The 25,447-nt window shown below is 39.6% G+C and overlaps 1 pseudogene; it reads right to left on the reverse strand.

Annotated features, from left to right (window-relative positions):
• Positions 1-372: 372 nt before the first annotated feature.
• LOC138376958 (riboflavin kinase pseudogene) lies at positions 373-24,517 on the reverse strand (annotated as a pseudogene).
• Between the last annotated feature and the right edge of the window lie 930 nt (positions 24,518-25,447).

The raw sequence follows: 25,447 nt of genomic DNA on the forward strand, positions 1-25,447 counted from the left end.
AGTATATGCTATGTAAGTACAAACATGCTGATATTTTATCATGATAATTATAGTTCTAATCTTGAACTGGTGACTCTACCCATACTTATAAACATTTCATTTCCATCGTAAGACACTTACTACATTTTTAATGGTACATTTTAGTCAACATATTACATGAAAAAGATCTTGATTTTTAAATGAATCTTTTTACTGCTATGACACTGATAGGTTTCACAATTGAAGCACAATATGTTTACTACATTGTACTGTTTGAATTAGGAATATGTTTGATTTTTCAAATATAACCAAGATGAAACTGGACAGTTATAAACAGTGAAATACTAGAAAACAGTGAATGAATAAATAAGATGATTTTTTTTTTTTTTTTTATCAATGGCCATTCCTTATTTTGCTTTTAGGAATCTGGAAGAAATTGTCTTGAGTTTCAAATATTCTGGTAGAGCTGGTGGCTTCTTAGCTTCTTCAATATCACCTTGAGTGGCTCAAATAAGTGACTATAAAGAATCAAAGTTCTTTTCTATTCTGAGATAGCCAACCATGGCCACATTGAGGATTTCCCCATGGAAGTCCTCTTTGAAGGTATGCACGATATGAGTTTCCATGGACTCTTTTGTATTCTTGTAGCATGAGTTCCATCCTATGCTGACCACGATCTTATGGCCTTCTCCACTTCCAACACTAGCCCAACCATAATAAACACCAGCGGATACATCAGCTGGAAGATTATCTACTACTTGTTGGGGAAAGTTAGCTATGGGGACGCCCAGCTACTTGGAGCCATAGCTGAAGCCCCTCACACCACTTGGCCCCAGCAGAAGGACGGCAGGTGTCTATTGACGCCGGCTGTAGCCCAGTCCGCAAGTGCAGGGGAGCCGCTGATGACAGCCGCTGACACAACAGAAGCTGCCCAGAAACTCTGGGGCTGCAACTCCCTTCTTTTTATTACTTATGCACAAAAATTCATACCATGTTTTCCTTCCTCACCTACTTTTTTTTGCTCTTTCCTCTTCCTCCTCCTCCTTCTTTGGTTTCTTTGCATAAACTGAGTAGATTCATGTCTTAGGAGAACAAGACTTAGATGCTATGGTTCTGAACCCTTATCTGTTCCATCAGATCTGACGTGTGATAACGTTTTTCTGAGGGAAGGCATTTCCATAAATGCACTGGATTTTAAATGAGCCATTCACAGGACAGGGATGTGTATATATGTATGTGTGTATAGTGGATGCAAAAAACCATTGGCTGTTCGCTTCATTTCCAATTTCCCTACTTCCCATGAAATTCCTCTGGGATGTATTAAATAATGACAAAAATCACAACAACTGCTATTTATTATACTCTTCTGTTGAATATGCACTCTTTTATCAGCACAACAATTCTGTGAAGGAGGGGAGAAACTGTAGCTAAATGACATGCTCAAGGTTACATAGCTGACGTTAATGAGCAGATGAAGCAGTATAACCTGGGTTAACCCCACAACCACAGTGGCTGTGCTCTGAGTTGGGAAGCCTTAGCAAAGTAGCTGCCAGTGATATAAATATAGAGGCTTTTTGGATATATCTCCTGCTCTTCAAAATACTTTTCTTACTCACTTGCAGATGCTTGGAATTTTTTAATAGACTTTTATTTTTTAGAGCAGTTTTAGAGTCACATATAAATTGAGCAGAAAGTACAGAGAGCATCTTAGTCCAGGCTGCTATAACAAACTACCATAGACTGGGTGGCTTAGACAAACATTTATGTCTCATAGTTCTGGAGGCTAAGAAGTCCAAGATCAAGGTATTGGCAGATTCAGGGTCTGGTAAGGGTCCTCCTCTTGGTTTGTAGACTGCTGTCTTCTCATATCCTCATATGGAAGAAAGAGAGTGGGAGAGCTCTTTGGGGTCTCTTTTGTAAGAGTATTAACCCCATTCATGTGGGCTCCACCCTCAGGACCTAATTACCTCCCAAAGACCCCACTACTTAATGCCATCATATTGGGGGCTAAGAATTCAACATTTTAGGAGGACACCAAACTCTCAGTCCATAACAGAGAGTTCCCACATACCTCCTTGCCATCATACACTCAGAGCCCTATCGATATCCCAAATCAGAGGGGTACATTTGTTACAATTGATGAGCCTACACTGACTATCATTATCACCCAAAGTCCGTAGTTTACAGTAGGGATCACTCTTGGTGTGGTACATTCTGTGGGTTTTGACAGATGTATACTGACATACATCCAGCATTGTGGTATCGTACAGAATAGTTTCACACTCTAAAAATCCTCTCTGCTCTGCCTATTTATCCATCCATCTCTCCTAACCTCCAGCAACCAGTGGTATTTTTCCTGTCTTCATTTTGTCTTTTCCAGAACATCATATAGTTGGAATCATACAGTGGGTAGCCTTTCACATTGGCTTCCTTTCACTTACTAATATGCATTTAGGTTCCTTCATGTCTCTTCATGGCTTGACAGCTAATTTCTTTTTAGGGCTGAGTAATAGTCCACTGTCTGGATGTACCACAGTTTATTTATACAGTAGCTTACTGAAGGACATCTTGGTTGCTACCAAGTCTTGGCAATTATGAATAAAGCTGCTATAAACATCTGCGTGCAGGTTTTTCTGTGGACTTTCTGTGGGCTCAGGAGATATTTCCTGCTCTTCAAAATATTTTCAATACTCACTTGCCGATTATCAGGGTTGATTTTTTTGAGGGTTGTTGTTCCGATTCTTTGGCTTGGCTCCTGGCTTGGAAGAATCACAGGCAGGGCTGGTGCAACAGAGTGATGACAGACACAAGCAACTCACACAAGCAGCTTTTATTGCAGGCTTTTCAGCATAGAAATAGAAAGTGAAAGGACGCTTCCTGAGGGGAAATGAGTCTATCTTTGTGAATGGAGATGATGCTGGGGTCTTACCACACTTCTACTTTTATGTCTATACTTTGTAATATGCTAAATGGTGAGTGGAACATTCATTATTTTCCTGGAAAAAGGGTGGGGAGTTCTTAGAGCTAAGGGCACTCCCCAAATTTACCCTTATAGGGTAACTTTCGGGGGTTGCCATGACAATTGTAAACTTCATGGCACTGATGAGTGTGATTTTTACTATGCTAATGTATGTTAATGGGGTAAAGGTCACCTTTGTAGATGAGCTTCTAGTTTCTGCACATGCTCCTGGCCAGGAAAAGTCCCTAATCTCAAGTTCCTGCTATTGTGGGTTTAGGTTCTAAATGCTCATTCTCTTCCTCATGTTTGCCCACTTTCTCTTTTCCTGTGGTTAGCATTGCCAACCTGCACCTATCCCTAACACTAATGCTTGGAATTTTCTAAGGAGTTACAGGGGTTTCAATTTTGAAATAATTACTGAGATTTACAGTGCAAAGCCTTAGGCAGAGGTGATTCTTTGGATTCACACTAACATTAACATGACTCCATCTGCACCTTTCCTGAGAGAGGATGCTAGGAGAGCTGCATATCTAAAATAAGATTGCAAAATAAGTTTCCAGAAATTGAAAAAATGCAAAAACTGTAAGGAAAGTGCATCAACTTGCATTACAGAGTTTTCCTCCCATATGTTATTTAATTTGTTTCTGTGGTCAATTATTTTTTTATCCCTCTCTTGCCCCATTCTTGTAACTTTGCCTCTAGATGTCTTTCTTAGCAACTGGGCAATTCATAAACTTAACTCCTGCTTCCAAGCTCTTCCAGACCAAATTATGCATCAGAGTTTTGTCTTTTGTTGCTAAAAGGATAGGGAATGCTCACAACTGTATTCTACCTATCTCCCTCGACTCCTATCTCAGGAAACACTAACTCTTCTTTAACTTTAAAGGGAAAAAAAAAAAAAAACATCAACATCATCTTAAACCCCTTTATTTTAAAAAGATCAGTGTAATTTATGTATTTGAAAAGGCAAGACAGCAACACTGCTGCAAATACAGTAGTGCTCACTAAATATTACTTGCATACCCCTTTATTTCCTAGCTTCACTTGCAATTAAAGAAAAGACACATGACTAGTTCTATTCAACAGGCAATTATCCCATGAAAGATAAGAGTAGATGGGGATTCTCCATATTCTCTCTTATCTTTATCAGGAACCCAGATGCCAAATGTATAAATGGCTGCATAACCTGTTTGCTGAGTCATTGCCTGGAGGAGAGATACCCTGGAGGGTCTTAACACTTGCATCAGACTTCTCAGCTTGTTACTGCATCATTGCTTAGCCTAAGCTGACTAATAGAAACTGATCCAAAACCCCAAAGTGAAAACTCTCCTTCTCACCACTCCCTTCCCCAGAAGGGAAATGATATTACCACTTTCTTATATGTGATTCCAAAGATATTCTATGCATATTCCAGGAAGCAAATTACTTTTCTCTCTCTCTCCCTCCCTCTCTCTTTATCTTTTTCTCACTCTCTCCCTTTCTCTCTCTCTCTTTAAAGAAACCAAAGTATACATAGTGTTCTGAACATTGCTTTTTCTCCTTACAATATATCTTAAAGATTATTTCATGGCAGTATGATAGAGCTTATTGACTATACTGATTGTATTTTGCATCTTCCTACTCTTATTTTATTGATTTAAAAATTTATTTAATTTTGTATTAATAGACTTTCCAATTATTTCCATTTTTATTACAAATAGTGCCACACCAAATATTTTTATATCTATTATTTCATATACATAGTGTATCTACAGATCTGCAGTCTAAATTCCTAGAAGTGGAATTGGTGGGCCAAAGGGATGTATATATACAATTTGGGTGGATATTGCCAAATTTTTCTCCAAAAATTGTCTTAATTTTCACTCACAATAGCATTATTTGAGAGTGCTTGTTTGTATTCAACCATATCAAAGCAGTGTCACCACATATTTTTTAAATTAACCTTTTTATTTTGAGATAATTATACATTCACATGTAGTTTAAAGAAATATTAATAATACAGGGAGATCACATACATTCTTTACTTTGTTTCCAATAGTAACATCTTACAAAACTACAGTATACTATCCCAACCAGGGTATTGATATTGATGCAGCCAAGATTCAAAACACTTTCCATCACTCAAGTATCCATAATATTGTACTTTCATAACCACATCTCTTCTTTTCCACCCCAATAGCCTCTGTAATGCCTGGCAACTACTAATCCATTTCTATACCTTTGCCAATTCAAGAATCATATATTAACATAAATGGTATAATGCAGTATGTAACCTTTTGTGGTTAGCTTTTTTTCCTTAACACAGTTTTCTAGAGATTCAGATTGTTGCATGTATTATTGATAGTTTGTTCCTTTGAACCACTCAGTAGTACTCCATGATGTGAACGCAACACAAACTAAAGACTTACCTGTTGAAGTACATCTGGGATATGTCTAGTTTTGGAGTATTAAAAATAATGCTGCTATGAACATTCATGTGTAGGTTTTGGGGTAAACATCATTTTTATTTCTCTGGGATAAATGTTAAGGGATGCAATTTCTAGGTCATATGTTAAGTGTGTGTTTGTTTTAGAAAATTGTTTTCCAGAGGGCTGTACTGTTGTACATTCCACAAGCAATGTGTGAGTGATTCGGTTTTTCTGCATTCTTCCCAGTGTTTGGTGTTGTGGCTCCTTTTAATTTTGGTCGTTTTAATAGATGTGTAGTGATACCTCACCGTTGTTTTAATCTGCACTTCCCTAATGGGTAAAGATATTGAACATGTGTTTATTTTCTATCTGTATATCCTCTTTGGTGAAATTATTTCTTCATGTCTTTTGCCCAATTTTCTAATTGGATTGCTTTTTCTCTGTATTTTTTAGCCCAGTTTCCCCCATTATTAACATCTTACATTAGTATGACAGATTTGGCACAATTAATAAATTAATATTGATATATTGTGTTAACTAAAGACCTTACTTTATTTGGATTTCCTTAGATGTCACCTAACATCCTTTTGCTGTTCCAGGAGTCCACCCCTGACACTACATTACATTTACAGTGGTCGCCAGGGGACACATTCCAATTCCTCCAGTGGCTGCCTGAAATCGTGAATAGTACCAAACCCTATATACACTCTGTTTTTTTCCTATACATATATAGCTATGATAAAGTTTCATTTATAAATTGGGCACAGTAAGAGATTAACAGCAATTAACTAGTAATAAAATAGAATAAGTATAACAATATACTGTAATTGCAGTTGTGTGAATGTGGTCTCTCTCTCTCCACATATTAATATTTTATACTATACATACCCTTCTTCTTGTGATGATGTGAGATGGTAAAATGCCTACATGATGAGATGAAGTGAGGCGAGTTACACAGGCATTGTGACATAAATGGAAAATTCCAGAAATAATTCATAAGCTTTAAATTGTGTGTTGTTCTGAGCAGTGGTGATGAAATCCCGTGCGTGTACTGCCATTAGTCACTGACGAGCCACCTGGGTTTTCAGGTCAGCTGTTGCGATATTGCCAATCACGGTTGACTGAGGGGAACTGAGATTGTGGAAAGTGAAACCACGGATGGGGTGAACCATTGTAATTGTCATGCCTCCTTAGACTCTTCTTGGCTAAAAAAACCCCTCTTTTTGTTTCGTTTTTGATAACCTTGACATTTTGAGGAGTATTAGTCATGTATTTTGTATAATTTCCTTGAATTGGGATTTGTCCAAAGTTTTCCTCATGATTAACTAGGATTCTGTGGGGGGGGGGGGGAGAAGATCTCAGAGGTGAAGGGCCATTTTTGTCATATCATATCAAGGTTCTTTACTATCAAAGTGATTCAGCGCTCTTGGTGTTAAACTTCATCACCTGGCTGAGGTAGTGTTTGTCAGTTTCTCCACTGTAAAGTTACTCCTTTTTGCCCTCTTTTCATACTGAGCTCTTTGGGAAAAAGTTACTCTGCACAGACTACACATAAGGAATGGGGAATTATGCTCCAGTTTTTTGGGGGGTGGACTCTCTACATAAGTTACATGAAATTCTTCTGCATGGGAAATTTGCCATTGTACATTTTGATCTTTATGATTTTATAGGTGAAAAATTATATCTTGGTAAAGTTTATTTGCATTTATTTTATTATAAATATACGTGAGGAAATGTTTATTTGTTTAAGAACCATTCATATTTTCTTTTCTGTAAATCCTCAATTCATACTCTTTGCTAATTTTCTATGCTTATCAGTCTCTTCATATTGATTTGTAGAAACTATGTATCTATTTTGAAAACTACTGTTATGTTTTTGATATAATTTGTAAAATATTTCTTCCCAGTATTTTTAATTTTTGACTTTACTTATGCTGGTTCTTATGGTGAAGGATATTTTGAAAATTGTATAGGATAAAATTTATTAATCATTTCTACAGATTATGTTTTTATCATACTCAAAGATTATTAAAGTTCTGTAATATTCTATTAATGACTTTAATATGTTAATATTGGATGCATTTGGAAAATTTTCAGTTTTTGGTTCCTTTAGCATCAGATGTAAGATAAGTATCCAACCTCATTACATTTTTAAATCGGTTATACTGTGCAATGCTGCAAGATATTTTAGAAAGAAATGCATTTCATTTTACATTTAACCACAACTGAACCTGTTTCTGGCTCTGCTGAAAATATAAGGCATTCAATCCAGTCCAGTTTTATAAAAAAGTTAGATTTCTTTATAGATCAAAAAATATCTATGTATTTTATGACATCTATGTATTTTATGACAATCTTCTAAAATTAATTGATTTTTTTCAGTTATATTTAATTTCTCCTACTATAATATGAAGCCAAAACAAGGGCTAAAGGATGGTGGTGGCGGTGGCAGAAGATATTGAGAAGAGAGTATGATACCCGCCCATGGTTAGGAACCAGGAAAATAAAGATATATGCCTGCTGTGCAAGGGCACTGTGGTGCACGCCACTAACGACGCACAGGATCAGCAATAATAAGGATGAATGATGACAGCTTAGGAGCATAGGAGAAGCAAAGGCGCAGGATCCCCCAGACAGGACTGGCTTCACGCACATTAACCCGTGTAATTGCTCTGGGACCCACTCTTAGGAGGTCCCTACAATTTGGGTTTAATGCCCTGTGGTCACTATTTTAAAAGTCTTTTTTTTTTTTTTTTTTTTTCCTGAGACAGGGTCTCACTCTGTTTCCCCGGATAGAGTGCAGTGCCATCATCATACCTCACTGCAACCTCAAACTCCTGGGCTCAAGTAGTCCTCCTGCCTCAGCCTCCCAAGTAGCTGGGACTACAGGTGTGAGCCACCACGTCTGGCTAATTTTTTTCTATTTTTGGTAGAGACAGGTCTCGCTCTTGCTCAGGCTGGTGTCAAACTCCTGAGCTCAAGTGATCCTCCTGCCTTGGCCTCCTAGAGTGCTAGGATTACAGGTGTGAGCCACCACACCTGGCCTTGAAATTCTTAATAACTTCATCTTTGAATCTGTGGTTTGTAAGTGGTCCAATGGGACAATGGAGAAGAAACCAAAGGCTTAGAGCTTAGGCTCCCGGCAGCGTAGACTCCTTCTACCTCCCCACCTCCCCAGGATGGGTTCTCAGACACCTGCCTCCTTAACCACTGGCACCCCAATTATGCTTGGTTTCCTCCTCCTTGCCCTGACAGTTGCCATGTTTGTTTCCCTGTCAGGGTTTGTCACTAACATGGAAATGACTGGGGTCAGCTCTGTGTGCCCCATGGCATCTCAGTGTGGGGCTTGAGGATGCTGTCCCTGTCCCAACCTGACAGCATGATGGCATATCTGGTGGGTGGCCACCCAGGGGCCGTGTCTTGGCTGAAGGCACCTCTCCCTGACCCCTAATCCAGGTACCAAGCACATCCCGGCATAGAGACTTTTGGGAGCTGTCAGTCTCCCACAGGTTGGTGTGGCATGCTTACGGGAAGGAAAGAGGCCTGAATGTACTTTTCTAGACCCCACCGTAGGCCAAGGCGTGGCACATTGGTCTAGCTGCAGGCAAGAGAGGGAACCTGGCAGCCATCAGACCTGAGCAAGGGTATAGGTTCCCAACACTGAGCGGTGGGGCCTGTGGCACCTGTGAGGGTCTGTACACACCCTGCAAGTAACCCTGTGCCCAGTGGCACCCCCTCGGCATCAGCCTCCATACCTAGAGGACCCTCTCTTTCTATTCCAACTTTCTCAAGCTGGGCTCCTGTTTGTCCCTTCTGGTCAGTTTAATGCATTTTCCGGTGACCAGCCAGGATGATTATATTATTTTTATGTTTCCACTTATGACTTAAATGTACAAATATTTGCATTTAGAACTGGCATTTTACAATTTATGAATATTTAAATTCATGCTAATAATTAAAAATTTTGATTTTCCTTTACCTAGAATGACTTTAAGTAGCATAAAGAAAGCACCATGACATTTAGAGAGACTGCAGAAGGAAGGACAACACTTCAAAATGCACCTTCCATGACACTTTTTTTTTTTTGCTTTTTGAACAGAGGGCCCTGCATTTTTATTTTGCCCTAAATCCTACAAATTATGTAGCCAGCCCTGCCCCCAGGCCCTTGATAAATCCTGCTTGGATGGGAAGGGCTGGACATAAGGGAAGAATACTCGAGAAGATAAAATCCTACCCAAAACCACTTTACATATTTATCAACCACCTAAGGGGAGCCAGGAACAACTTCTGTCTAAGGTACACAACATGGGATTCTGACCCAGACAGCAGTCCCATGGCTGTCTTGTGACCAAGAGTTTTCCTCCCCTTAATGCCATGAGGCCCCAGGTTTGAACACAAGCATATAGTTCAGTCTCAGGTTAATATCAGTAGAATTAAAGGAGTCATGGAAATTAGGATAAAACCTGCTAGGTCCAAAATCATTCCCAACAGTCATTTATACAGGCTCCTTGAGAAAGTTTGATGCTGGATTCCAAACCATGGTTAGGAAAGACACAAGTCACTTGTTAGACTGCTGACTGGTTAGACCATCGCTAAGTCAGACCACGACTCACTATTTCTTGACAATTTCAAGTCATAATTATTAAATAAAATATATGAAGTAAGTAGCTAAATGAGATAAAAATTAATAATTTTTATTTTAGAGAGCCAACATTTAAGAGTAGTTACCATTTTCTTAGTGGTGAAATATCAAGTTACCTTGGTGAAACTCCTATGTTTAGACCAAGTCATTAGCATGGCCCTGAAGCAGGCCCAGGGCTCCTACTCTGCAGGTAGTTGGGGCAGATGATCACTCTGTTCTATCCAGAGATGTAAGATTCCTGGGGAGGAGTCTCTTCTAAGAAGGGAAAGCTCAAGATCTTTCTTTTGAAGCTCCAAGTTAGTGAAACACATCCATATGACTAAATGACCGTGACTGAGCCCACCTGGCAGAAGAAGGCATTGGATACTCTAAGAGGAAACACACCTTCAAGGGAAGGGAAGTCTGGATTGGGGCTTCAGGCTTCCCACCAAGGCCGAGTTTGTTGTAGGTGGAGCTGGCTTGGGCCCTGCCTTTGGCTCAGGCCATGTCCCTTCCCAATCCAGCTGCACTGACACTGTGAATTTGCCTGGGAGGATGGCCACATGTCTGCAAATTATGTAGCCTGGAAAAGCTGCATTGCTGCCGAACTGTAGCGCTGGGAATCCACATTGCCCTGGCCTGGAGCGCCCAGAGCTGAGGGCGACGCTGAGGAAGCTGACATTCTGCCCTGGATTCTGGAGACACACTGATACTTTCGGTGTCCACGAACCTCTGTGTCTCAGCAGCAGGTCAGATCTTGCTCTGAGCCACTGGACTTCCTGTTACCTGCATGAGTGTGTGGCCACAAAGTAGCAGCAGCTGTGGATAATGCTCCCCTTTGGGCAACTGACCAGACATTCTGGTGTCTTCGTCACAAGTGTCGGTGACAAGAACTGACCCCTTTAGACTAACTAATCAGCCCTGGGATTCATGGCCATGCTGTGGAATAAGACTGAGAGAGAAAAATGGATTTTCATGATCAGTAAGATGGGGACCTAGAATCATTATAAGATGGACTTAAAATGTGAATGTATTTCATAATATAAATTGGTGAAGCAAGACATGCCACTAAATATAATATTGCATTGTATTAGTTTCCTATTGCTGTTGTAACAAAGCACCATAAATTTAGTGGCTTAAAATAACACAAATTTATTTTTTTTTACAATCTTGGAAGTCAGAGTCCTAAAATCAAAGTCTCAGCAGAGCTACAATCTTTCTAAAGGCCCTGGGGGAGAGGAGTCATTTCTATACCTTTCCAGCTTCTAGAGGCTGCCTGCATTCCTTGGCTTGTAGCTCCTTCTTCCATGTTCAAAGCCAGCAATGTCACACCTTCAAATCTCTCTTTTCCGTCTTCATATCTCCTTCTCTGACTCTTCCTCTTCTGCCTCCCTCTTGCTAAGGACCCTTGTGATGACATTGGGCCCACCAGGCTAATCTGAGCTAATGCTCTCATCTAAAAATCTTTAATCACATCTCCAAAGTCCCTTTGCCATGTAAGGTAACATAAATTCTAGAGATTAACAGCCTGATCAAGATTGAGACCCTGTCTCTACAAAAAATAGAAAAATTAGCCAGGCACAGTGGTATGGGCCCAGATACTCTGGAGGCTGAGGCAGGGGGATTGCTTGAGTCCAGGAGCTTGAGGCTGCAGTGAGCTATGATGAGGTCATTGTACTCTAGCGTTGGGCTACAGAGTAAGACCCTGTCTCAAAAAACAAAAAACAAAAAAAAAAAAAAAAAAAAAAAAAAATTCTGGAGATTAAGATGTGGACATCTTTTGGGGACTATTATTCAACCTACCACAAAACGATGACACTCCTTATTCTACCTGTAAGTGAGGGACTGGCCATTTTCCCTCTTGCTAAATGCCCTGAGATTGCTCTGCTTTGAGAGTGTCTATGCCACCTATTGATTTTTAATTTCTGCTTTTACTGCTTAGCAAACCCCCCGTAAGACTGCTTATGTTTATTTCTTGTTGCTGTGGCTATGCCATTCCTAAAATGCTAGTGGTTGAGAAATCAGACAAGCAAGCTTTTTGGTTGCATGATGATAATAAATGAAAACAGGTCCTTAAAAGTAGTTCTAAAAAGCATACCTGTCAGCTAAGAGGTACGCTTTTGTGCATGTGCAGCCTACTTGGAGAACAGTAAAATTCCTGAGCTACTGTATTAAGGGATGTTTAAAGCTATCCAAAATGGGCATCAGGACATTTTCCCAATAGGAAAATCTTTCATTATTTGATACTCAAATTGGAAGATAACTTTTCCTGTCCAAATAAGTAGTATGTGGGGAAAGTTGTGGGGTCAGGTAAAGAAGAGACCATACTCAGAAAACAAACGATAAGGAATGTATTCCAAGGCATGAAGCATAACCACAAATACTATAACAATCTAAGTGATAAGGTCTTTGATATAGTGAATTTTCATTCCTGGGGGGTAAAAAAAAGATGTAACAGTTTAGCATGTAAAAGAAAAATATTAATCTCTGGAAGTGTCAGTTTCTAGAAAGGAGATTCTCTTTTCTTAGTTTACTCTATGTGAACGTTTCCCCTAGTTCCATGGTGAAATATAATGTGATAAAAATATAGGGTTTTTTTTTTCAGACCATATATAAATGACTGAACAGTATAAATTTTGGAATTTGAAAAATGTGAATACTAAAAAATCTATAATTATATAGCATTCATAAGTTTGTACCAAAAGCGCATTGAATATTAGTCAACCATTTGCATTATGTACATATAAATAAGCTGGATTAAGAATGTAGTTTTGGGCAACAAATATTTCGTAAACTTTATAAAGTCTCCACTAAGTAATTTTTTCAGCTTTTTGGGTATAAAGACACCTGAATTTGTAGATCCTACCTCACTCCTGAAGTTGGGGTTCTGGTGTCCCTGAAAACAAGCTTTACAAGCTCTGCTGTCTTCCTGGGCCACATCTCTACCTCTGTGCAACATGTTACACTTGGACGTTGCGGTAACTCTGGTTTATCTAGAGACTTTTTCACTATCTTCCCTGCTTACAGATCTTCATAGCTGAAGTTCCTGGAATGGAATCTAAGCATTATGGCATTCAACATATTTATTTCTAAACTGTATGAGTTGAAACTGGCTTACAAAGTAGACTTCGGTTATCTGCTTTTTATATTAGCCATTATTTGAATTTGTCTATTTACTTTTTCATTTTTAAACAACAGGTTGAAAAGTTATATTTCTCCAGAGCCCTTGGTGCATTCTGACTGCTAGTTCTGACAGGCAGCTGCTCTCAAAGGCAGCCAACGCTTTGGTCTTTTCAACCACTTGGATCCTTCTCCAGGGTGGAGGTCCTGAAAGTCCCTGCTCAGCTGACTATTGAAGAACCAAAACATAGACAGGTAATGTGGGCAGAGGAAAGGAGGTAGGAAGGCTGAGTGGACTCGCTGACTCAGAGACTCATGACCTGAGAACTAGTGCTGCCCGGGAGCTTGTGCTTCCAGGCCTCCACAGTGCCTCACCTCCTGCCCACACGAGCTCATTAGCCACGGAAAACTCTGGGTTCTGCTCTTGTACTTGGAAGTATGGAGGCTGCTGGAAAGATGCCCAGTAGCTCGGTCAAAGGCAAGTTGAAAGTTTTATTTTGGCCATGTTAATTTAAGATGCCTAATGACATCCAAATACCGTTTTAGAGTTGGCGGGTGAATATACATATTAGGAACTCAGGAAGTAGGTAGAAATAAAAGTTTGAGAGTCATAGGTTAATACGGGATTTAAAACCATGAGACTCATTGAGGTGATCAAGAAAATGAATTTTGACAGAGGAGAAAGATGGCCTAGGACTGGATCATCTCCCCTCTTCTATCTATACTCATCCTATAGATTATTTACAAATGCCTACATATTCTGTAATCTCTAAAAGCTGACTAAAAGAGGAGAAACCAGGAAAAGAAGAATGAGAAAAAAATAATATCTTCATACTTTTTTTTCACATGCCATTTTATTTTCTTAAAAGATGCTTTATTTACTTATTTCCTTCCATTTTCATTTAGTATACTTCATTTATTGCTTAAATATTCCTAATTTCCAGCTTTTGTCATATCTCATAGGTATTTTCTAGCATCTTTCTAATATTTATTTACTAGCAATTATGTAATTAGCATCTGATGTTTCTCTTTCAATAGGAAATCAAGTCCTCTTGTCTCCTTTTCCAGATGGTGATTGAGAATAGTATCCACTGATACCCACTATGCAAGGTGCAAATTGTATGATGTGTCTATATTTTATCTTTTCCCTTCTCCTAGTCATTTAATTAAGATGATATGGGATTTTATATCCAGATTGCCATTATTAATATTCATATTAGTTATGTTTATTACTTTTCAAAAATTATTTTGACATTTTACCAGCCACATACTCTATTAAAGTTGTTAAAAAGAGAATTTGGCTACTATGGGACCTTGGTCCAGATTGTGGTAGTAGAACAGGGAATATATGCTAACTTCTTTTTTTTGGTCTGTTTGTTTGTTTTAAACTGTTCTTTAACTAAAAAAAAATTTAAACTATTCAAAAAATTTTTTAAAAATCTTAAAAAATATTATGTTGAAGAAGGGCAATTATTTTAATTTATTCTGGAATAAATTAAACCATGTTTCTTCTCATGGGGGAAAACGTCTTAACAATAATTATTTGAACATTGCTATGGTTTGAATGTCCACTCCAAAATTCACGTTGAAATTTAATCACCATTGTATGGATATTAAGAGGTGGGACTTTAAAGAGGTGAGTAAGTCACAAGGGCTCTGCCTTTATAAATGGATTAATGCCATTATTGCAGGAGTGGGTTAGTTATCATGGGCATTCAGCCCCCTTTTTCTCTCTGTCTCACGTACACGCTTTCACCTTTCACCCTTCTGCCATGGGACAACCCTTGCCAGATGCTGGCACCATGCTGTTGAACTTCATAGACTCCAGAGGCATAAGCCAAATAAATTTCTGTTTTTTAAAAATTACCGAGTTTGTGGTATTCTGTTGTAGCAGTAGAAAACAGACTAAGACAAACATTAAGTCTAGGTTTAAGTAATTTTATTATTTTATGTCTATACATTTTATATCACATCTTCACTTTCCCTGAGTTAATTGTTTTATTTATGTATGTTTCTCAGGTGAATAAATTATCTCACTGGGTAACATTTCATGAAGGTCTTGTATATCTGAGAATGCAAGAATGAATCTTAATGATCGCATGCATAAATTATAGCTTGGCTGAGTATAGAATTTTTTCCCTTCAAAAGGTTTGCAAACTTTTCCTTCAAAATCTTATTAAAAAGTTTCATATATATTTAGTATTCAGTGCAATAAAGAAATTTGGTTCTATCCTGAAAGTTTTTTTTCTCTGTAGGTAGTTTCTATTTTCTGTTGAAAAGAAGGATTTTTTTTCACCTTTTATTATTGATATCTGATATTTGACATCTTTTTTCTGATAAAGATTCAATTTTTTTCAACTCAAGCAACTTTTACTCAATTATGTTATTTTGCTTCTCTTTGTGCTCAATTTTATCCTACTACACTACCTATATCATGTATGTTGGTTCTTCTGTATCATTTTTCATAATCTCTTGTCATTTTGATTATCATTATATTCTTATCTTTTTCCTCTGAGTTCTAGGATAATGTTTAGAACTCAGGTTTTGTCATCTTCTCAATGTCTTTCGTTAACCAATTTGCAAGTTACTACTTCCATAGTGTTTTTTTAAAAATTGGCAATGAGGTTTATTATCTGAAACAATGTTTCCCTGATATTGAATATTTCTTTTCTAACATCTTGTTCCTACAATGTCATCTCAAATCTCATTGAAAATATTAACTATAAATGTTGACATTTATCACAATTCCTTACCTTTATTCCTTTTCTTTTGAACTGCTGAATCTTTTCATCTGGTGGTTTTTGTTTATTCTTACATAGAAGAGTGGCAAGGAAATATCACAGCCATGCTAAAAATTGTCTCTGTGTTATATGCAACCTACACATCGCTGACCCAGACTCCTTTATCCACACTTCCTATCCTTGAGGACAGGACAGCATCCAGGCTGAGTATAACTTTGGAGTGAGAACCATAGCCTTCAACCCTGGTATGCTTCTTGAATCAAGGTCAATTTCTTTCACTCCTATAGCCAACTCTCACACGCAATCTATATCCTTTTAGCTTAGAAATCTGGTAGGGATTTGTATCCACTTATTTCTCAGATGTGTTTTCTCTTTGTATACGGTAAAATGTAAGGGTTTACCATTCTCTTACCTCAATTGTCTACTCTCTAGCTTTTTCAAAATCCGAATAGGACTCTTTCCAGGACCCAGGGATCGCAATTATACAGGGTGTCCCAAAAGTCTCCATACAAAGGAAAAATTTTATGATGAATATTTTGTAAATAAAGGTACCTTTAGCTACAATGTCCCATTTTCCCTGTGTATGGCAACTTTTGGGACACCTTGTATTTTCTTGATCACATCAATGGACATGAGTCATAGAGAAGAGAAGAATAAGGGTGATCAAATTATCATCCTAAATAAAATCCCCAGGGCTGCTTGTACGAGAGTGGCCTGATAATAAATTAGATATCTCAGAAAATTGTAAGCCCTCTCTAACCAAACACCATCATGCACAGGCTGTCTTCCCAGGATTCTATGTAGGGGTTATCTGTACTGAATAAGCCTCTAAGATAGGGTGACTCTATCTCATTATATTACTTTCCTTGTGTCCTCAGTTTTATTTTTGTGGCCCTCCATATGTGTTCGTCCATCAGCTTCCTGCTACCAATCTGATGACAACTAAAATAAGAATTATATTTTCTTGCTGACGTCCAAGCTGCTGAGAAAAGATACCGATCAGTCTCCTGCATGTACTCTTGTTTTATAATTAGTTTAGGGTTATGTGCCATCATAATGTCATTGCTCACTGAATATCTCCTCCTTAATTGCTGTCACCATTACCCAGTAGACCATCCTCGGCATGGTGTAAGTCCTATTTGACATTTTTGTCTGCTGTTGAATCATCCTATTATAAGTATTTGGAAATTTCATCCTTCATCCGGAGCTACCACTTTCCCTCAAACCTAACTCATCAAGGTCTTTTAAGCAAAATCATTTCATTTTCTATTTTCTTCTCTCTTTTAAGGAAGTTATGAGTCAGACAAACTTGGACTTAGAGAAAGAGGTCGGCCGGAGCGGATGCCTTTTATCTTTGAGAGAGAATGAGCTGTAGAGACAGGGGAAGGGAAGGGATGAGGTGAGGAGGGAGAAGGATCAAGCTGGTGGATTTCCAGTATTTGAGGCTGGGTTCTTGTACTTCGACATCATCATTTAATTAGACATATTGAAGATTTTCAGGTGGTCAGGCTTCCCTACAATCAAAATACACGTAAAAGAATCTTCCAAAGCCAAATTAAAATGCTGTTTTGGACAAAAGTGTGTTTGGTTTATCTGTGTTCTTGTGTCCTGGTGAAAACACTGCTAGGTTCGTTGAGTTTGTACACAGTGAGAGCTGCAAGGAAAAAAGGAAACTGATGGTCACTGAATGCCTTCCACATCCCAGGCATTTAACATGCCCTTTTGCTTGATCATTTTCAACCCAACATAGTAAGGTTTTCTTTACACAATTTGCACGTGAGACCCAGAGGAGTTAAGTAATTTGTTCCAAGGTCACAAAGCTAGTAAAGTGCCAGAACCAAGGTCTGAATTTTAATATCCCAATTTTGTGAGCCTGTATCATTTTCTCTCAAATTTACCTCATTGCATTAGTGCTAAGATCAGCAAATTATGTCACACAGGCCAAATCTGGTTTGGTACCTGTTGTTGTAAACACATCTGAACTCGTGCATTTGCATGTGCATTTGCATATGCATTTGCATATTGACTGTGGCTGCTTTTGTGCTACAAAGACAGAATGAGTAGTTGTGACAGAGACTATATGACCCACAAAGTCTAAAAGTTTGCCAATCTCGGCATTAGTGCACTGTAACATGCTCCAGTGCTTCTCAAACTTTAATTTGCATTTAAAACACTTGGAGATCTTGTTACAGTTCAGATTCTGATTCAGGTCCGAGGTGAGACCTGACATTCTGATGTCCATGTTACTGCTCCACAGACCATACTTTGAATAGAAATGATGTAGTCAGGAACAGAACAACCTGAACATGGCTATCCACTTTTCTCTGAGATTTCCTGGGCTGAAAGCAGAAAAATACCATGTCTAGTCCCCTCCCAGGTGACGCAGGTATCAATTAACTGAATTTGGCTTCATTCATAGAAGAATTACAGTTAGCAGGAAAGAAGGGTAGGGCTGGCCCCTCCACTGATCAGCGGTGTGATCTTAAGGAAACCAATGCAGCCCCTGGCTCACTGCAGATGCTAACGTTCCAGGTATACACCCATGGTTCCCCATGCTGGCTGCTCATCAAGATTCCCTGGAGAGCTTTGAAACTTTCCAGTGTTCACTCTCAGAAAATCCAATGTAATTGGTTTAAGGCAGTGATTCTCATCCTTGGCTTCACACAGAAAGCATTTCAAGAATTCTAATGCCTAGGCCACACCCACACCAAATGTAATATGTCAGAATCTCTGAGCGGGGGAGCCAGACATCAGTGTTTTAAAAATCATCCCAAGTGATTCCAATGTAGAGCCAAGGTTTGGAAATTACTAATCTAGGGTGAAAGCTGGACATTCAAGATTGTGGTTGTTTTTGTTTAATTTCAAGATGGTTCTAATGTGCAAAAAGTCTGGAGTACCACTGATCCATACCCTCATATGGTATTGTAAGAAGCAGGGGAAATTATGTAGTGATCAGAGTGAGCATCTCACTAATGAGACAGACCAGCATCCTGTGCTTCCCATCGTGCTGCCTGCGAAGGACACAATGTCCCTTCTGGGATATTCCTGCCAGAAAGGCATGGCCCGGATGTAATCATGAGGAAGCATCAGGTGAACTCAGACCGAGAGGCATTACAAACATGTGCAATGTGCTGTACTTTCTGAAAATGTCAATGTCATTTGTGAAAGACGAAGAAAGATGGAAGAACAATTCTGGATTAAAGGAAACTAAAAAGGTGTGGCAACTAAAGGCAGCATATGAAACCTGACCAGGATAAAAATGTTATTAATATAAAGAACACCACTAGAAAAACTGGCCAAATTTGAATATGGACTGTGGATTAGATGATAGCATTTTATCAATGTTCAATTTCTTGATGTTGATAACTGCACTAAAATTATATAAGAGAATATTCTGTTATTAGGAAATACAGAAGTGCAGGAGTAAAGGTGCACAATGCTTGCCACTTCCTCTCAGATGGTTCAGGGAAAATCATATACACATGTACATAGAAGGGAGATTACATAAGAGGTAGCAAGTAATATAGCAAATGTGGTAAACTTAGCAAGTGGTGAACCTGGATGGAAGGTGGATGAGGGTTCTTTACATATTCTTGCTTTTTGCAACTAAATCATGGTGAAGTGAGTATGAGAGTATATTGTATTATTTTTGAAACTTTTCTGTAAGTTTGGAATTATTTCAGAAGCACATGTTAAAAAATCCAAAGTTCAGACTCAAAAAAAAAAAAAAAAAAAGAAACTGTTTGGAAATAGCCTAGGTGGATGGTTATTAACTACACAAGTACAAAGCACAGCCATAAGGAAAGAGAGAGATCTATGACTATGAACAGAGGCTGCTCAAAGCACCTTTCTGGGTTACACATCTGGTTTACCATGGTTGGGTTTGTGTGAAGAGCACTGGACATCTTCTCCCATGCCACCCAGGCATGGATGTGCAGCTGCAGAGGACAGTGTGCCAATACCATGGAGGCAGACTAAGTGGTGTCTTCTCAGCCCAGCACAGAGGCAGGAGTGGGGATGCAGTACCCCCTGTGGAAGGAGGAATGGCCATTGTTTACTCTAACTCTGCTACTTTCAGAACAGCATCACTCATAACCCTTTCCTTCTTCCTTCCTGAGTTCAGGTGGGGAGTGCCTGGGTGAATGCCATGTGCAGAGCAGTGAAAGTGTCATTGATGGGATCCTTGACATGAAAGCAAAGGGAAGGACATGCAGGAGAATTGGAGGGCTTCACGTGGCTTTTTCACATTTGTAGCCCCTGGAATGCAAATTTAAATTGTGTTATTAATGAAGCAACTTGTACCTGAGCTCCTTCATACAGTCCTCATTTTATCATTCTGGCTTTGAGGCAATGGTTTTAGATGTTGTGACTGCTCACAGAGTCTGAGAACTTCTTGCTTCTGCATCTCTCTGATTGTCTTGCTGATTTGGTCACAATGTGAACAGTCACAGTGCCAGGCTTGCCAGTACTTCTGCAGCTGGCTGGAGATTGGGGCCTCAGCTCCTGCCAATCCGTCTATGACTGTGGACAGCATCTGGATACCCAACTCTTAATCCCATCAGTGTTCTGGCCTTGTCACCCTGTTTCGAATCTTGTTCCCCAGCCTCTTCCCAAGTTTCTCATTTTCAGCTCCTTGCTTTGTCTTTTGCTTTCAACTCCACACTAACTCCTTAGAAACTGACAACTGTTGGAATTTCCCTAGTCATTTTCAGAGGAAGAGAATGAGGTACAGAGTGATTAAGTAATTCATTAAAGTCACACAACTGATAAGTGAAGGACTCAGGATTGAACTCATTCCTGACTCCAGGTCTATGATCTTTCTACTATGTTATTCTTCTTAGAAATCCCCCCTTCCACTTGCATTCAGAGGGATAATGTCCAAGAAATGTAACCAATGGCTTCTCTTCTAGTTCACAAATTAGGGATCTAGAGCTGGGCTGTGTTTGGTAGAGTTACTAAGCCTTGATGAAAAGCTGCCAGGAGTGAGGTGAGGGTTGGGTGTGTTTTCTTCCCTTCACTGAAGATGATTATTCCTTTGGGGTGGATAGAAAAAGTAGAGGTGTGGTTTCAACGAAAATATAATTTCCCTATCAATGCAGTATGAGATAATTTGAAAAGGGAGCCCCATGAAACATAGTAACGAAATGTTTCAGCAAGGTCTATTCATCCAGTAGATTCTGCTTTTCTCATGTCTGGACACTGGGTTTGCTTGAAAGTAACTTGCCTGCAGAGACATACAGAGACAGCTGAGTGCAGCCTGCTGCTTTCAAGGTAACCCTTGCTCTGGCTGCCAGAAAGCTCTTTTCTAGCTTGTTTCATTTAAGCCTGACTTCAGTTTCTCGGTGTGAATGCTGAATGAACTTTTTCAAAACATGTGCTACCCAAGCTCATCCTTGCTTTCCAAGGCTGAACCTTCTCTTTCACAGATGGTCCCCACCCTACCACCCTCAGTAAATCCCCATGGCCACAATGAGTCTGAACTCTCACCCTCTGATTCCTCCTTGGGACGCCTTTCTCATCTTCTTTCATCTGAGCTTGCCCACTCCCTTGAGAAGTGGTCACTCCTATGAACCAGTCTCTTGCAGGCAAAGATATGGAAGTCCAAGTACAGGATGGACCTGCCTGAGGATGAGCAGCCTGTAGGTGACAGTGCTGGAACTAGAAGCTCAGATCTTGACTCCCTGACCGTGCCTCTTTCCACTCCATCGTGCCTTTGAGCCTGATGGTTTCAAAGGACAGGCAGCCTGCCAGGTCCTGAATCTGGAGTGAGGCAGACATGGGTGAAAGCTCCGGCTCCACCGCTTGCTGCTCGTGGGACATTGAGCAAATGGATTAAACTTTTTCTTTCCTCAGCTCTATAATTATAATCCTTAACATATAAAGTTGTAAGGATTAAAGCAGGCAATTTATTAAAGTGCCTATACATACAAAATTTCTCAATAAATACCTGCCCTCTACCCTTCTTCAAAAATGCCTTGTAGTGGCCGACCTTCCCTGCTCTTCAGTATCATTGAGTCTCTGCAAAGACAGATGGTGAGTCGGGGTCTTGCATACGCACATAGCCCATGAGTCTGAACACTGGATTTATTTCCTAGAACTTTAAAAAGTGAAGAAGTAAATTGCAACTGTGCAAATGGGGAAAGACATTTTTAAAAGCCATAGAGAAGTTCAAAAAGTTAGTGTTAGAACCCAATATCCTTTCATCACATAGAAAAGGAAACAGCTGGAAGTCTTGCCCAATATACCCAGTTGTAACTGGCATCGGAACCAAGACTGGAACCCAAGTCTCTTCATCTCTGGGCCGTCACCTTTTAGGAGCCACATATACTGGGACACATGATTAGAGAAAAGCGTTTGTATTTTAAGAAAATCAGTTTACTTAAGAGATAACAAAATTGGGGGCATAATGAAGTCCTGTCTAATGGAATTTTATTATTAGTAGTATCATTATTATTTCTTTAACACTCACAATTGTACATCTTTGCAAATTCTCTCATCATTCCTTTACCTATTAATTTCCTGTGAGCCTTCATTAATTTATTGCTTTTCTTATTTAATGTAGCACCTTTTTCTAAAGGCTTGCAAGCAATAAGCATATTTCACAGTTGGTACAAGCGAAAACTCCTACCAACCCTGCCAGCTTAGTTGCTATGGTGATAAATGGTTTAAGTAAGTCTCATTTATTTGGAAATATATTTAGAAATAATTGAGCCCCTTGAGAGAAAATTGTCCTAAATTCCCTCTATGGTAGTGCTTGATACGTTTCCTTCAGGGAACCAATAGCCTTGGAAGGAAAATTCTTCTAATCATGGTCGCTCAGTTGCTTATATATGAGTCTCCACATTCCTTGATTAAATATTGGACTAGTAGGATTTGTCCCAGGCCCAGCAAACACCCGCCTCAATTACATATCACCAGGAATTAAGAGAAGTCTTGCCTGGTGGATGCTTTTCCCTGTAGTAATTATGAATTGGAATTTGATGTCAATTAGATGAAACGTGATCAGAACAGAAGCGAGTGCTAGTAGCCTGACAAAGCAGACTTCAGAGAGAAACATGGGATAAATCCTTTCTACTTGGCCAAAGGAGAAGGGGCCAGGGCAATTTGCGTTGTCCTGTAACCACTCCCCCATTCCACAGACAATCCTCCCTCTTAAATTTCCTAAACTAATGCTAGCTAAGGTCCTCTGCATTCTTACGTAAAAAAGGAATATTAGGCTGTTTGACACTATGAATAATAATTTACTGGGGGCATTTTTTGTTCCAGGGCTCTACTTACTGGCATTATCACTTTTAATCTTACCATAAACCTATGTGGAAAATACTCTTCTTATGCTCGTTTTGAAGATGGGAAAACTAAGTTTCAGAATGGTTAAGTGACTTGTTCCACATTCCAGGCACTGGGACTCTAACATATGCCATTTGGGTGCCAGTCCCCTGCACTGCCTTAACATGGGCTTGGAGGTTGAGGCCAGGCTCTCCTGATTCATGGCTTTCTGGGATCAGCAGATTCTTGAACTTCTCTAGCTTAGAAGTAGGATATGAATCCCTGCAGTGAACAGACAGAGGGAGTGGAAATTTTGAAGGCTCGAGGCTTTTAGTGCTGTTTAACACAGGACAATCTGGCACCTAGTTTAGCATGTGGCTTTCCATCTGACTTACAGTAATACACAGCCTGCTCTCTTTACCTCCCTTTCTCAAAGCGCCATTGTCTCATGTGTTGAGAACAGAAAAGAATGACTGTTCTTCTCAGGCATCAGCAGTGGCAGCATAGCATGGTGATTGAAATCATGTGCTCTGGAGTCATTTTGAGGAGACTCAAACCCCAGAGCCATCACTTTTCACCAGCTGTGTAAGACTTCTTTGTGCCTTGGTTTCCCTGTTGATAAACAGGGAATGATCACACTGCCCACCTCTGCCCTGAGGATTAAAGGGTATGCAGAAAGCAATTAGAATAGGAAATCTATAAAGCCAGGACCTTTCATAGATTCCCTCTGTATTTCCAGTATCAAGCACATTATTGTCACTCAATTAACATATATTGAATAAATAAATACAAATGTTTAGGACAATACCATCTCTGTGTCCTTGACTTCCACATTTATGCTCTTCTTGGATCATTGTTCTTAGATATCTACTTGTCTACTTGATATCCCTACTTGAAATTATCATAACCATTACATATTTAGTATGTTCAAAATTACACTTCTGATTTTTTCTACTACGTGCGCTGCTTCTTTTCTTTCCCCATTTCAATAAATGATACCATTATCTCCTGGTTACTCAAGTCAGAAACTTGGAAGTCACTTTTGATTCCTCTCCTCTTCTGTACCCACCATATGAGCAAGTCCTGTTGGTTTAACCTCCAAAATAGTACTGGAAACTATCTCTCACCTGGAATAAATCACCATCACCTTTGACTTCACCATTGCCGTAATATTATAATTGCTTTTTCTGCATCTTGTTTTGCCCTATTTCTACTCAATCCATTCTTCAAACAGCAGTGAGAGTGATCTTTTACAAGCATAAATTGGCTTAGAGCCATTCAGGTCCTCATTGCATTTCAAATAAAATTTGCATTCCCTACCTTGGCCTGCAAGGCCTCCACATGTTCTGGCCCCTGTCCACCTTTTCAGTCTCAGTTGTGTGCCATTCTCCTCCTCGGCCACAAGGTGCAGCCACACAGACATTGACTTATCCATCAGTGTCAGCCTTTAATATTGTGAGAGCATCAGAACTTCATTTTTGCAGTAATTTTTAGAACTGCTGCCTCCCTACCTGATCTCTTTAAAGGACCCCTTAAAGAATTTGCATCTGACTGCTCCTGCCCAGGCCACAGCCTCTGCATTCCTGCCTCTTCACCTCAACAGGGCTCCAGGCACAGTCACAGAGCCTGTGTCAGGCAGGAGGATGGTCTCACAAAGCTGCAGTATCTGTGTGCCTGCACCACTCAATTCAGCACAAGCAGCTACTGCTCTGCATTGTGGACAAGGGCCAGGCAGCCCCTCCTCATCTAAGGGGCCTCCCTATTCATTTTCTTCCCCTTGAGTACTAGCAGAGTTTCCATCCTGGACACGAAGTTTCTTAGCTGTGGGATATCCATTACTAATTTTTACCAATAACCAGTGCTCTTTCACCTTCAGACACATGGAGAATTCCTGCACTTAAACATAGGTGTGGCCCGGTGACCAGGTCTTTGAACTAAATGTAGTTGGAAATGACATGCATCACTTCTAGGCAAAATAATTTCAGAGCTGGTACAAGGTGCATCATGTTATCTTCCTTTACTAACTTAGTTAGGGAAATATGTATTACGATGGAGGCTCCATCAGCCTGAGTTCTTGAGCTGAGCCCCACCGTCAACCTTCTGTGGCCGTGGAATATGAAGAAGTAGAACTTTTGTTCTTTTAAGCCCTGGGGTTTGCGTTTTTTTTTATTATTTTGATACTGTAGCATAGACTAGCCTATTCAGACAGTAGGATCTGGGAATGCTGCCTACTGCAGCCCTGGGCCATTTCAATGGGCTGTGTACAGAAGTATTAATAAGTCTGAACATCAACCATTCTTTCCTTTTTCCCTCTAGGAGACTGATCCTGAATCATTCTTGACAGAGCGTTCTT

Source organism: Eulemur rufifrons, chromosome 29 (assembly GCF_041146395.1).
Source record: "Eulemur rufifrons isolate Redbay chromosome 29, OSU_ERuf_1, whole genome shotgun sequence".
In the NCBI taxonomy this organism is placed as follows: Eukaryota; Metazoa; Chordata; class Mammalia; order Primates; family Lemuridae; genus Eulemur; species Eulemur rufifrons.